At 41.9% G+C, this 14,256-nt stretch overlaps 1 protein-coding gene across 3 annotated transcripts in view; it reads left to right on the top strand.

Moving 5' to 3' along the window:
• Positions 1–14,256, top strand: part of OSBPL10 (oxysterol binding protein like 10) — a 284,923-nt gene that overhangs the window by 201,939 nt on the left and 68,728 nt on the right. The window lies entirely within an intron of this gene.

Genomic DNA, 14,256 nt, shown 5'->3' with positions numbered 1-14,256 from the left:
CCTGTCCCCTCAGGGCCCGGTATGAGAATTTCTCTGGAATACATAGCAGAAGCATTTCCAGTTCTTTATCAAGAAGCTAGATATAATAATAACCCCCCTTAAGATGCTCCAATCCTTTTGAAGTGTTTAATCGATAAGCACATAGAAAGATATTAGGGAAGATTAAATTAAATGATAAAGGTGAAAATGGCTTGAGATTGGTCATGTCATATAGAATTGTAAAGTATTAGAAATAAGAGACGAATTGAAGCCTCATGGAGCTTTGTTGCCCAGGGTTCAATTAATTAATGAGAAATGAGGCAGTTCAGGTGATGGAAAGTATAGCTGGGTTATGACAGATAGTCTGTATTTCACGCTTCCCACAAGCCACCTTTGCCTTCCTCTTTCAGCAAGGTTAAAAGCGGGATGTTGGTTTCCTACAGTAAACCGTATAAGGGTAATTCGGGTTTCTTTCTGTAATACCCACCATCACGTACTAAGCGCTGATTCTGTCAGCATCTGGCTTTTGCTACACATTTTCTGAAATCTTCACCAAGTAGATATTATTATGCCCATCACGTGGGTGAGATGCTGAGGCTCAGAGGGGTTAAATGACCTGCCCGAGGCCACCCAGCTACGGCAGAGCCACATCCAGAGGTGGGCTCTTCCCACTGTGGCAGGTGCCTGGGGTCCTTTGTTCAGTCCAGAATGGAACAACCAGCGGACTCTGGGTTCCCCAAACTGGGGCCAGGGACACTGTCCTGCTCACATCATAATTTTCTCAGGGCAGGTCTATCTTCTTTTTCTTTACTTTTTTTTGGAAATAATTTGAGACGTCTAGAAAAGTAACAAGCATAGTATGAAAAATCCTCATATCTCCAAATACTCTGAATGCCAACATTTTCTGACATTTGCTTCATTATCTTCTGTCTGTATATAGAAGCCTATTATAATATTCTAACCACTTAAGAGTAAGTTGCAGACTTGGTATATATCTTTACTCTTATATACCTCAGTGTAAATTTCATTAAAAGAAAGAAAAAAAAAAGGACACTCTCCTATGTAATAACAGCGCAGTGGTCAAACTCAGGAAATTAACATGAATACAATCCTCTTCCTAATCTGCAGACCTTACTAAATTTTGCTGATGGCTCCATCACTGTCTTCTGTAACAAAAGGAAAAACATTCAGGTACAGGATACAGGCTGGGAGGGGCATGTATGTCAAGGCACAGAGTGAAGGCACCCAATCTGCTTTTCTCCTTCCTTCTTCCTTCTCCACTTGAAAAGTGGGACTCTGATGCTGAGTCTCCCTGACTTTTCCTGATCTGGATGGAGCCTCGGTGAGTGCGTCGGGGCTTGGGCACAAATCAGTGTTAGACCGGATGCTTCTCAAGATTCCTAGGATCCCTCTCACACCAGATTGTATGTCCAGCCTCTGGAACAGGCTCATTCCGAGAATGAGTGGATAGAAGCTTGACCCATTTTCTTATTCCTAAAATTCATCCTTTACATTTTTCTTCAGGGTGGCTTTCTAGCAAATTTCTAATTTTTGTTCCTGATTTTCATTGTGTCTCTGGGGTTTTTAAGGGCCTGGAGGGACAAAGCTCGCGGTGGAATTTCAGATGTGGTGACAGGTGGAAATGAGGACTATTGGGGTGGGAGGAGGGGGAGACCGAGCAGTGTTGCCGACACTATGCCACCCACCATGCTGCCTTCTGCAGCTCTTCACTGTCCCACCCCTGGCCTGGCCCCGTTTGTCCATCCTCCCTTCCTTTTAGCCATTTTTTTTTTTAACATCTTTATTGGAGTATAACTGCTTTACAATGGTGTGTTAGTTTCTGCTTTATAACAAAGTGAATCAGCTATACGTATACATATATCCCCATATCTCCTCCCTCTTGCGTCTCCCTCTCACCCTCCCTATCCCACCCCTCTAGGTGGTCACAAAGCACCGAGCTGATCTCTGTGTGTTTTTAGCCATTTTTACCAAAGAACTTGGCTGAAGATTGGAGAATAGAGCATGAAGCATCATAAGAGTTATTTTGTTTCTTTGTCTTCTTAACCCTTCCAAAGTTACATTCCATATAACACAACCCCTTAGGTTTTAAAACATTCTGCATGTGTCTTTTAAATCTGTGCCACATGCAGTGGTTAAGAATCCGCCTGACAATGCAGGGGACACGGGTTCAATCCCTGGTCCGGGAAGATCCCACATGCCATGGAGCGACTAAGCCTGTGTGCCACAACTACTGAGCCTGCACTCTAGAGCCCGCGAGCCACAACTACTGAGCCCGTGTGCCACAACTACTGAAGCCCGCGTGCCTAGAGCCAGTGCTCTGCAACAAGAGAAGCCACCACAATGAGAAGCCTGTGCACCACAAGGAAGAGTAGCCCCCGCTAGCCACAACTAGAGAAAAGCCCGCGCACAGCAACAAAGACCCAACGCAGCAAAAATAAATAAATAAAGCTGTGCCACACATTTGGGGGAAGAAATGGAATCACTTCCTGCATCCAAAGCATCTCAGTTGCCTGCAGTTAAAATGGATTTCCAGACTCTCAAGCTAGCAGAATAAGAGAATCTGACAACCCTGGGAGTGTCACCACAAAATGTGTTTGTTTAGAATCTCAGGGCTCTTGAGGTTGATAGTGGCTGTAGCAGACTGACTCCCGCTGATAAAAACATAATGGTTATATCCAAGGAGTGCCAGGCTGGGTTGATGGAAATCAAAATCTCATTAAAGCCAACCTCTGTCGGGGTTTCCTCTAGATGTTCAAGGGGCCTGGGGCGGGGGGTGCAGATCCCCTAGCACAGCCAGTATCCATGGGCATTGTTCTTGAAATTTCTATGCTTTCTGACTCCTGCACTGATTTTTCTTCCTTCTGCCTCTCTTCAGAATCAAAAATTAATTTGTGGTCTTGCAGCATTTCATCTTCCGTAGCCTCTCATTGCATCTTCTGGGGAATGTGTCGGCTCTGGAGCCTTTGTCTGCAAATGTTGCTCCCTGATCCTGATTTCATTTCAAACACGCAGAGCAACTGGACCAAGGTCCAGAATTACCTGAGCGTTCACCTGCTCCCACCTATGCATTTCAGGCTCTAGGCCTGTCTCTGATGTTACCTCTAAGATACGCGGGACTGAAATGCTTCATTTAACTTCTGTTTATGAAGAGGTTTATAGCTAAAATTAATAAAGTAACTTGGCTTTGTGACCAAGGCTTGTGTTGTGCAGCTCTCCTCTGTCCTGTTGACTAGATCTCCTCCAGCATCTTGATGGAGGCAGTTGATTGACGGGGTGGGGCAGGTGGGCATCTGGTTTCCTGAGTCTAGATGTGCGCCTCTGATTTTACGTGGAGAGGCAGGCAGGGCTGCTCCAGAGATGGCTGGGCTGCTTGGGAATCTAGGCTTGAGGGGGGTTCTGGAACCTTAAAGTGGTCTAGGGGCAGAGTAGTCTGCTGCCTGTGCTTTTGGGTAGTTCCTCAATTGCACCCTTGATGCGGAGAACTTGCTTCAAAGTCAGTGCAGGCACCTGTGACCAGGCCAGCACGTTCTAGTGCGAGGTCAGAGCTGAGTACCAACGAATGGTGGGTGCAGGGCACGTTGGGAGAGAACATTGGGGTCAGAGCTGCTGGAGCGAGGATGGCAGAGCCTCAGGGAATAGCCGGATGATGCCCATGCCCTTGGACATAAATCAGGGCCAGAGATCAAAACAAGTGTAATTGAAGAGAGGAGAACCGGAGCGGAATTTAATATGTGCTTCTTAACTTGCCCTTCCAATGACTTTTTCATTCTCTTTTAAGATTTGTGGGGATTGTCAGTTAATAAGCCAGTTGCATTGGTTCCTCCTATTTTGGGGTTTGGCCAACAGGGTCAAATTGGTGATACTATTATTATAGGTACTCTTCTTGGCTTTTCTGGCCCGTTGCCGTCTTCCTTCTGCTCTGCTTCGCTTTTTTCCAGAAACAGCTTCAGATTCTCAACCTTCATCTCTTTTCCCCACTCAGAGATTCTCTTTGCTTTGCCCTGTCTCTTATACCTTCTTTCTCAATACCTGCTGCTTCTGGTGAAAATGAGTCCCACATAAGTCACCTTCCCTTATTTTGTGATTAAAAGCCAAGATAGAAATGTGACGATTCCTTCAGTAAACAGCATATGGAGAAAATGGAAAAGCTAGCATTGCAGACTATTTCAGATGGTAGTATTTTTTTACAACTGTATAAACAGATTTTTTGAGTGGCAGCTCCTCCGTAAAGAAAGCAGTTAGATCCTAACATCCCAGCTTTTCATCATAAATATGCCTATGTTTTTCCCACGTTTGTAAATGTCAGTCTTATTCCATTTGGGAAAACCCCTCTCAGGTTGATTGAACCTGGGAGGCGTGAATTCACTGTGTTACAGGAAGAGGCAGGGGACCTTCCAGGGACCTTCACCTGTCACTGGCCTCTGAGCAGAGGTGTCACAGCCCTGGCACAGGCACTGCAGCTCCCAGCACTCAAGCAGGGTGTAAACCGAGGCTAAGGACAGAGGAAGACAGTTCCACGGTCAAACCTTAAAGCCCACAGTTAAATCTTCTGTAGCTTTCTTTCTGCTTCTGGTTGGTTCAAAGAACCAGAAACCCTTTTTTTCCTTCTTCCTGGCATTCTTCTGTCTACTTAGGCATGTGGTGTGAGGAGATGCAGGCGTGTGTCAAAGCCTGGTTTAAGGACTGGGTTTGCCATTTGGTGGACATCCGATCCTTTGTCTTCCTCCTCTCTTCTGTTGGATCATCTTTGATGGTCTCCTGCTCACAAAGGTTAAGGTGGACCAGAAAGTGGAAGGTAATTAACATGCAGTTACTGATTGACCACCAGCCAGCAGCCACATGGTAATATTTGATCCCAGTCTTCTTTGCATTTGTACTTGCTGGTGTGTTTGTGATCTTCTGAGTCACTTTCTATAAGTGAGGCATATTTTCTCATCTGTCAAACACATCAACAGTAACACACACCATTAGCCTTTGTGCCACTAAGAAAAAGCTGCCAATTAAACTATGACACGCCATTGAGTGTAAGATGAACTCCAACTTCAGAGTCGTCAAAATGTGAAAATTGCTGTGTCTTCCGATTAATGAAATATGGTTTAGACTTGCATTTTGTTTTATGACACAATCTTGAGAATCTATCTTTCAAAAGAATAACGCAGTCCATTTATTTTTTCCCTTACACTGGTGGTTGTTTTTCTGTTGGTCTCTGTTACACTTTTTTTTTTTTTTTAAATAAATTTATTTATTTATTTGTGGCTGTGTTGGGTCTTTCTCTACTTGCGGTGAATGGGGGCTACTCTTCACTGTGTTGCATGCACTTATCATTGTGGTGGCTTCTCTTGTTGTGGAGCCCGGGCTCTAGGTGTGCAGGCTTCAGTAGGTGTGGCTCGCAGGCTTCAGCAGTTGTGGCTCGCGGGCTTAGTTGCTCTGCGGCATGTGGGATCTTCCCGGGCCAGGGCTCGAACACGTGTCCCCTGCATTGGCAGGCAGATTCTTAACCACTGCGCCACCAGGGAAGTCCCTCTGTTATGCTTCTTGTTTTCATGTTTCTATGCTGCTTTTCTTGTTTCCTCTTATTTTGCTACACAGATTGTATTCCCTTTTCTTTAGTGTTTTGGGAAAAAATATGTACATAAATTCTAGTAGTAGTTACAATGCATTGTTCATAAGCATTCTTTAACTTGTGTTTTTCTAATCATCAAAATCAAGAATGACACTGTGTCTTCACTCTCTCCTTTAGTGCTGAAGACTTAGAATACTTTAACTTCCTTTGTTTCTCAGATAGACTTCCCAATTTTTGGTAATATAATATGGGGGCTATTGTTATTAGTATTTAAATATTAATTGAATACTTAATAATGTGTGATAATGATTAAATCTCTTTAAAAGAATTTTAACTTCATAGTTGTGTAATCACGTTTATAAAAAGTATTTAGGGGCTTCCCTGGTGGCACGGTGGTTGAGAGTCCGCCTGCCAATGCAGGGGACACAGGTTCATGCCCCGGTCCGGGAAGATCCCACATGCCACGGAGTGGCTGGGCCTGTGAGCCATGGCCACTGGGCCTGCGTGTCCGGAGCCTGTGCTCTGCAACGGGAGAGGCCACAACAGTGAGAGGCCCGTGTACTGCAAAACAAACAAACAAACAAACAAACAAACAAAAAGAAGTATTTAAATTCAGTTCTAGGACTGGGACAGGATGAAATGAAGTGAGGCACCCACCGTGAGCACACATTTAAGGGTGCCAAAGTAATTAAGGTAAATGCTATTTTAATGCAATATCTTTAAACCAAAATTATTGCAAAAAATCCAGGATGAACAAAATATCAAAACCTTAAATAAAAACAGGATTAGATAGTGTGAGGCAGGTGAGACTGAGTCCTTTAAGACATTTTTTGTTTTGGCATTAATTTTGATTTAAAAAATATTGCGTGAACATGTCATTTATCTTGACTACTGAGTGTTTTGGCGCCTCTTTAAATCTTACCCCTGGGCAAGTGTCTTTTTACTTCCCCTGAGTCCCAGCCTTGCTCAGCTCTATGTTCAATTGGGTTCATTGCTCACTGCCAGTCCTTTTATACAGCTTCTCCAGTCTTGAGTTCTTAATTCTGCTTCTTTTCTTCACGTATTGGGATATGTCCTCAAGTCGTTTTTTTCTCCCAGAAGGTAGAATATTTTCTGAGTCTCTGCAGCACTGCTCAGAAGGCATACAGTGCAGAGTTTAAGAGTCTGGGCTCTGGAGCCAGGTGGCCTGGGTTTTCATCTCCCTTGTACCCTGACACTTACCAGCTCTTGTGCCTTTTTGTTTCTTTACCTGTCAAGTGGACATAACAATAGGACCTACCCATGGGTCGTCATTAGGATTAGATGAGTTCACGCACATAAATTTTATATGGTAGTCCTTGGCACCTAGCAAGAGCTCAATAAATGCTGACTCTTTTTGGCAGAGGAAAGATAATTTGTCTGAAGATAAGCATCATCCCCCCAGCGCGCACCCACCTTCAAATCTGTAGACTTTTATTTGCATTATTCTCTTCATCTACTCACCTTCTGGTGTTTAGTGTTGCAGCAAAATCCAAGACTAGCTTGATTTCTTTTTTCCTTTAGGGCAGGTCTAACTTTTCTGCCTAAATGCTTGGAAAATTTTTTCTCATGATTTTTTTTAATTAAAAAATGTTGCCAAACTTCATGAGCCAGGCAGTCATTATACTACTCTAGTTTTGTATGTGTTTGAAATTTCAGTGAGGAAAAGCCTAAGAAAATATCGCCAAGCTGTGTCTAGATGTGAGTCTTTTCCTATTGGTTTTGCTGGACTGAGGTGGGCTGTTTTCAGCAGAACCCACAGCCCTCTCTTCCGCTCGGGCTGTGTTTCTTTACTTCTGTCACTGTTTATTGTTTCTGTCCCACTGATCTGATCTCTTTACTTTAGGGTCTCTGTTGTGTATCTTCTGTCTTATGTTCTGTCTCATTGCTGGGCTTGTGCCCTTTGCAGCTGCTCACTGGTAGAACTTCATCTTCTTGACACACTACTTACTCGACTTTCTACATTGTAGATTCTACTTTTTCCTCGTTTCGGTATTAACCTTAATTCTGCTAATGTTGACTTTGTTTCCTTATAATAATTCCTTTCTGCCTCTATCTCCTTCTTCACCTCAGTCTGTTTTCTTCTTCTGGCTCTCTGTTCTCGTTTCATATTGGCTACTTTATTTTGTATTGTTGCAAGGATACACCTCTCCTGATGTTTTCTCTGACACCTTATGTTAGAAATTTCAGAGATATATTGTTCCTATAAGCCTTCTGAGTATCCTTCTGAGGATACTGTTTCTTTTCCCAAGCACTATATGGTCCTTTTTTTTTTTTTTTTTTAACTAGTGAAAACTTTTAAATTTAAAATTAGCCAGCTGGACTCAGTTTAGATGATCCCAGTTTTGTTGGCAACATCCAAAGCATCATAGTCAGGAGCCAGTCGAACATATGCCTTCTTCTCTCCATCAGGCCTGATCAGGGTGTTCACCTTAGCCACGTCAGTGTCATAGAGCTTCTTCACAGCCTGTTTAATCTGGTGCATGTTGGCCTTGGCATCCACAGTGAACACCAGTGTGTTGTTGTCTTATGTTTTCTTCATGGCTGACTCGGTGGTGAGGGGGAACTTGATGATGGCATAGTGGTCAAGCTTGCGTCTCCTAGGGGTGCCCTTCCTGGGATATTTGGGCTGCCTCCTGAGCTGTAGTGTTTTGGGCCGTTGGAAGGCGGGTGACATCCGGATCTTCTTTTTTTTTGTGGCCGTGGACGCCTTTCAGCACTGCTTTCTTGGCCTTCAAAGCCTTTGCTTTGGCTTTGGCTTTGGGAGGGGCAGGGGCTGAGAGAAGGAAAGAAAATGAGGGTGTGGGGGTGCTCACTACTGGTCTTGAGGCTGGAAGTGATTGATTTATACACTCGTTTTCATTCACTCTGTATTAGAATTTTCCTCCTTTATCCTCACATGAGGCAGCTCTATCCAGACTCCCAAAGCAGTGGCTGGTAATTAGAGCAGCTAGACTGGTCTGAGGCGGTCTTCTCTCCTGTCCTCCCTCACTGGTTCTTTGATGCTCTGACTCCATAGAATGTACAGAAAACCGCATTAACCAGCATGCATTGCTACCCCCACCCTTCCTGTCCTGGTCTTTGTCTCAGGATGCTGTGTATCACAAGCAGGCCAGACTCTACTTCCTGCCCTGTTGTCTGTCTCCTGGTTATCATCTCTGAATGATGGTGGTGTGGAGGGGAGGGAGGGACAGAGTTAAGGTATGGGAGTGATGGACGGAACATTGTCCTGATTGCCTAGGAGAGCAGATTTCATTTTTTCCCTTAGTGCTTTTTTAAGTTTTCCTAATTATTCTAGAGGACATTTACTACTTGCATAATAAAATAAAATGAAAAGAAAGTAGTACCCCTGTATTTATGAGACAGCTGTCCAGTATTTAAGATATGAATCCAACTTCAGGTCTCTGAGGAGGAGTTGGTCAACAGGACAGGTAAGAAGTATCTTTCCACCTTTCTTAGGGAAGATTCTGGGTCTTGGAACCCTGGGTTGGTTTTCTTAGTCCAACCCCATCCACCTTATTATTTATGGGGATTCTTCATAAACCTGTCCTTAGTTCATCCTTCAGCCTTTGATTTTAGTGTTGTGAGTTTCTAACTTTTTAAAAATGACATCAAGGACTGATATATGGATGCCTTTTTGCCATTAAAAAAAAAAGTTGTGGTAAAAATACAAATTAAAAAAATTTGGATTGCTTCAAGATGGTAGAGTAGAAGGATGTGCTCTCACTCCCTCTTGCGAGAACGCTGGAATCACAACTAACTGCTGAACAATCATCGACAGGAAGACACTGGAACTCACTAAAAAAGATACCCCACATCCAAAGACAAAGGAGAAGACAAAATGGATGGTAGGAGGGGCGCAATCACAATAAAATCAAGTCCCATAACTGCCGGGTGGGTGACTCACAAACTGGAGAACACTTATACCACAGAAGTACACCCACTGGATAGAAGGTTCTGAGCCCCATGTCAGGCTTCTGAACCAGAGGGTCTGGCAATGGGAAGAGGAATTCCCAGAGAATCAGACTTTGAAGGCTAGCAGGATTTGATTGCAGAACTTCGACAGGACTTGAGGAAACAGAGACTCCACTCTTGGAGGGCACACACAAAGTAGTGTATGTATCGGGACCCAGGGGAAGGAGCAGTAACCCCATAGAGGTTGAACCAGGCCTACCTGTTAGTGTTGGAGGGTCTCCTGCAGAGGCGGGGGGGTGGCTCTGTCTCACCATGAAGACAAGGACACTGGCAGCAGAAGTTCTGGGAAGTACTCCTTGGCGAGAGCCCTCCCAGAGTCCACCATTAGCCCCACCAAAGAGCCCAGGTAGGCTCCAGTGTTGGGTCACCTCAGGCCAAACAACCAACAGGGAGGGGACCCACCCCACCTATCAGCAGACAAGAGGATTAAAGTTTTACTGAGCTCTGCCCACCAGAGCAACAGCCAACTCTACCCACCACCAGTCCCTCCCATCAGGAAACTGGCACAAGCCTCTTAGATAGCCTCATCCACCAGAGGGCAGACAGCAGAAGCAAGAAGAACTACAATCCTGTAGCCTGTGATACAAAAACGACATTCACAGAAAGACAGACAAGATGAAAAGGCAGAGGGCTATGTACCAGATGAAGGAACAAGATAAAACCCCAGAAAAATAACTAAATGAAGTGGAGATAGGCAACCTTCCAGAAAAAGAATTCAGAATAATGATAGTGAAGATGATCCAGGACCTCGGAAAAAGAATGGAGGCAAAGATCGAGAAGATGCAAGAAATGTTTCACAAAGGTCTAGAAGAATTAAAGAACAAACAAACAGAGATGAACAATACAATAACTGAAATGAAACTACACTAGAAGGAATCAATAGCAGAATAACTGAGACAGAAGAACGGATAAGTGACCTGGAAGACAGAATGGTGGAATTCACTGCCACGGAACAGAATAAAGAAAAAAGAATGAAAAGAAATGAAGACAGCCTAAGAGACATCTGCGACAACATTAAACACAACAACATTTGCATTATAGGGGTCCCAGAAGGAGAAGAGAGAGAGAAAGGACCCGAGAAAATATTTGAAGAGATTATAGTCAAAAACTTCTCTAACATGGGAAAGGAAATAGCCACCAAAGTACAGGAAGTACAGAGAGTCCCATACAGGATAAACCCAAGGAGAAACATGCCAACACACATAGTAATCAAATTGGCAAAAATTAAAGACAAAGAAAAATTATTGAAAGCAGCAAGAGAAAATACTTAAAGTGCTGAAAGGGAAGAAGCTACAACCAAGATTACTCTACCCAGCAAGGATCTCATTCAGATTCGATGGAGAAATCAAAAGCTTTACAGGACAAGCAAAAGCTAAGAGAATCCAGCACGACCAAACCAGCTCTACAAGAAATGCTAAAGGAACTTCCTTAAGTGGGAAACACAAGAGAAGAAAAGGACTTACAAAAACAAACACAAAACAATTAAGAAAATGGTTATAGGAACATACATATCGATAATTACCTCAAACGTGAATGGGTTAATGCTCCAACCAAAAGACACAGGCTTGCTGAGTGGATACAAAAACAAGACCCATATATGTGCCGTCTACAAGAGACCCACTTCAGACCTAGGGACACGTGCAGACTGAAAGTGGGGGGATGGAAAAAGATATTCCATGCAAATGGAAATCAAAAGAAAGCTGGAGTAGCAATACTCATATCAGATAAAATAGACTTTAAAATAAAGAATGTTACAAGAGACAAGGAAGGACACTACATAATGATCAAGGGATCAATCCAAGAAGAAGATATAACAATTGTAAATATTTATGCACCCAACATAGGAGCACCTCAATACATAAGGCAACTGCTAACAGCTGTAAAAGAGGAAATCGACAGTAACACAATAATAGTGGGGGACTTTAACACCTCACTTACACCAATGGACAGATCATCCAGACAGAAAATTAATAAGGAAACAGAAGCTTTAAATGACACAATAGACCAGATAGATTTAATTGATATTTATAGGACATTCCATCCAAAACCAGCAGATTACACTTTCTTCTTAAGTGCGCACAGAATATTCTCCAGGATAGCTCATATCTTGGGTCACAAATCAAGCCTCAGTAAATTTAAGAAAATTGAAATCATATCAAGCATGTTTTCTGAAAACAGTGCTATGAGATTAGAAATCAATTACAAGGAAAAAAATGTAAAAAACACAAACACATGGAGACTAAACAATACATTATTAAATAACCAAGAGATCACTGAGGAAATCAAAGAGGAAATCAAAAAATACCTAAAGACAAATGACAATGAAAACACAATGTTCCAAAACCTATGGGATGCAGCAAAAGCATTTCTAAGAGGGAAGTTTATAGCTATAAAAGCCTACCTCAAAAACAAGAAAAATCTCAAATAAACAATCTAATCTTACACCTAAAGGAGTTAGAGAAAGAAGAACAAACAAAACCCAAAGTTAGCAGAAGGAAAGAAATCAGGACTATCAGAGCAGAAATAAATGAAATAGAAACAATACAACAATAGCAACGATCAATAAAACTGGTTCTTTGAGGAGGTAAACAAAGCTGGTCCTTTGAGGAGGTAAACAAAATTGATAAATCATTAGCCAGACTCATCAAGAAAAAGAGGGAGAGGACTCAAATCAATAAAATTAGAAATGAAAAAGGAGAAGTTACAGTGGACACCTCAGAAATACAAAGCATCATAAGGGACTACTACAAGCAACTATATGCCAATAAAATGGACAACCTGGAAGAAATGGACAAATTCTTAGAAAGGTGTAACTTTCCAAGACTGAACCAGGAAGAAATAGAAAAAACGAACAGACCAGTCACAAGTAATGAAATTGAAACTGTGATTAAACATCTTCCAACAAACAAAAGTCCAGGACCAGATGGCTTCACAGGTGAATTCTATCAAACATTTAGAGAAGAGCTAACACCCATCCTTCTCAAACTCTTCCAAAAAGTTGCAGAGAAAGGAACACTCCCAAACTCATTCTGTGAGGCCACCATCACTCTGATACCAAAACCAGACAAAGATACTACAAAAAAAGAATATTACAGACCAATATCACTCATGAATATAGATGCAGAAATCCTCAACAAAATACTAGCAAACAGAATTGAACAACACATTAAAAGGATCATACACCATGATCAAGTGGGATTTATCCCAGGGATGCAAGGATTCTTCAATATACGCAAATAAATCAATGTGATACACCATATTAACAACTTGAAGAAGAAAAACCATATGATCATCTCAATAGATGCAGAAAAAGCTTTTGACAAAATTCAACACCCGTTTATGATAAAGACTCTCCAGAAAGTGGGCATAGAGGGAACCTACCTCAGCATAATAAAGGCCATATACGATAAACCCACAGCAAACATCATTCTCAATGGTGAAAAACTGAAAGCATTTCCTCTAAGATCAGGAACAAGTCAAGGATGTCCACTCTCACTACTGTTATTCAACATAGGTTTGGAAGTCCCAGCCACGGCAATCAGAGAAGAAAAAGAAATAAAAGGAATACAAACTGGAAAAGAAGAAGTAAAACTGTCACTGTTTGCAGATGACATTGATACAGGTGACATCTGATAGGCAGATGACATAGAGAATCCTAAAGATGCCACCAGAAAACTACTAGAGCTAATCAATTAATTTGGTAAAGTTACAGGATACAAAATAAATGCACAGAAATCTCTTGCATTCCTATACACTAGTGATGAAAAATCTGAAAGAGAAATTAAGGAAACACTCCCATTTACCATTGCAACAAAAAGAATAAAATACCTAGGAATAAACCTACCTAGGGAAACAAAAAACCTGTATGCAGAAAACTATAAGACACTGATGAAAGAAATTAAAGATGATACCAACAGATGGAGAGATATACCATGTTCTTGTATTAGAAGAATCAATATTGTGAAAATGACTATACTACACAAAGCAATCTAGAGATTCAATGCAATCCCTATCAAATTACCATTGGCCTTTTTTACAGAACTAGAATAAAAAATCTTAAAATTTGTATGGAGACACAAAAGACCCCGAATAGCCAAAGCAGTCTTGAGGGAAAGAAACGGAGCTGGAGGAATCAGACTCCCTGACTTCAGACTATACTACAGTAATCAAGACCATATGGTACTGGCACAAAAACAGAAACATAGATTGGTGGAACAAGGTAGAAAGCCCAGAGATAAACCCACACACCTATGGTCAACTAATCTATGACAAAGGAGGCAAGGGTATACAATGGAGAAAAGGCAATCTCTTCAATAAGTGGTGCTGGGAAAACTGGACAGCTACATGTAAAAGAATGAAATTAGAACACTCCCTAACACCATACACAAAAATGAACGCAAAATGGATTCAAGACCTACATGTAAGACCGGACACAATAAAACTCTTAGAGGAAAACATAGGCAGAACACTCTTTGACATAAATCACAGCAAGATCTTTTTTGGTCCACCTCCTAGAGTAATGGAAATAAAAACAAAAATAAACAAATGGGACCTAATGAAACTTAAAAGCTTTTGCACAGCAAAGGAAACCATAAACAGGACGAAAAGACAACCCTCAAAATGGGAGAAAATATTTGCAAACGAATCAACAGACAAAGGATTAATCTCCAAAATATATAAACAGCTCATGCAGCTCAATA

The sequence above is a fragment of the Delphinus delphis genome, chromosome 10, assembly GCF_949987515.2.
Source record: "Delphinus delphis chromosome 10, mDelDel1.2, whole genome shotgun sequence".
In the NCBI taxonomy this organism is placed as follows: Eukaryota; Metazoa; Chordata; class Mammalia; order Artiodactyla; family Delphinidae; genus Delphinus; species Delphinus delphis.
The sequence above is the reverse complement of the archived record's forward strand: the minus strand, read 5'-3'. Positions and strand labels throughout refer to the sequence as shown.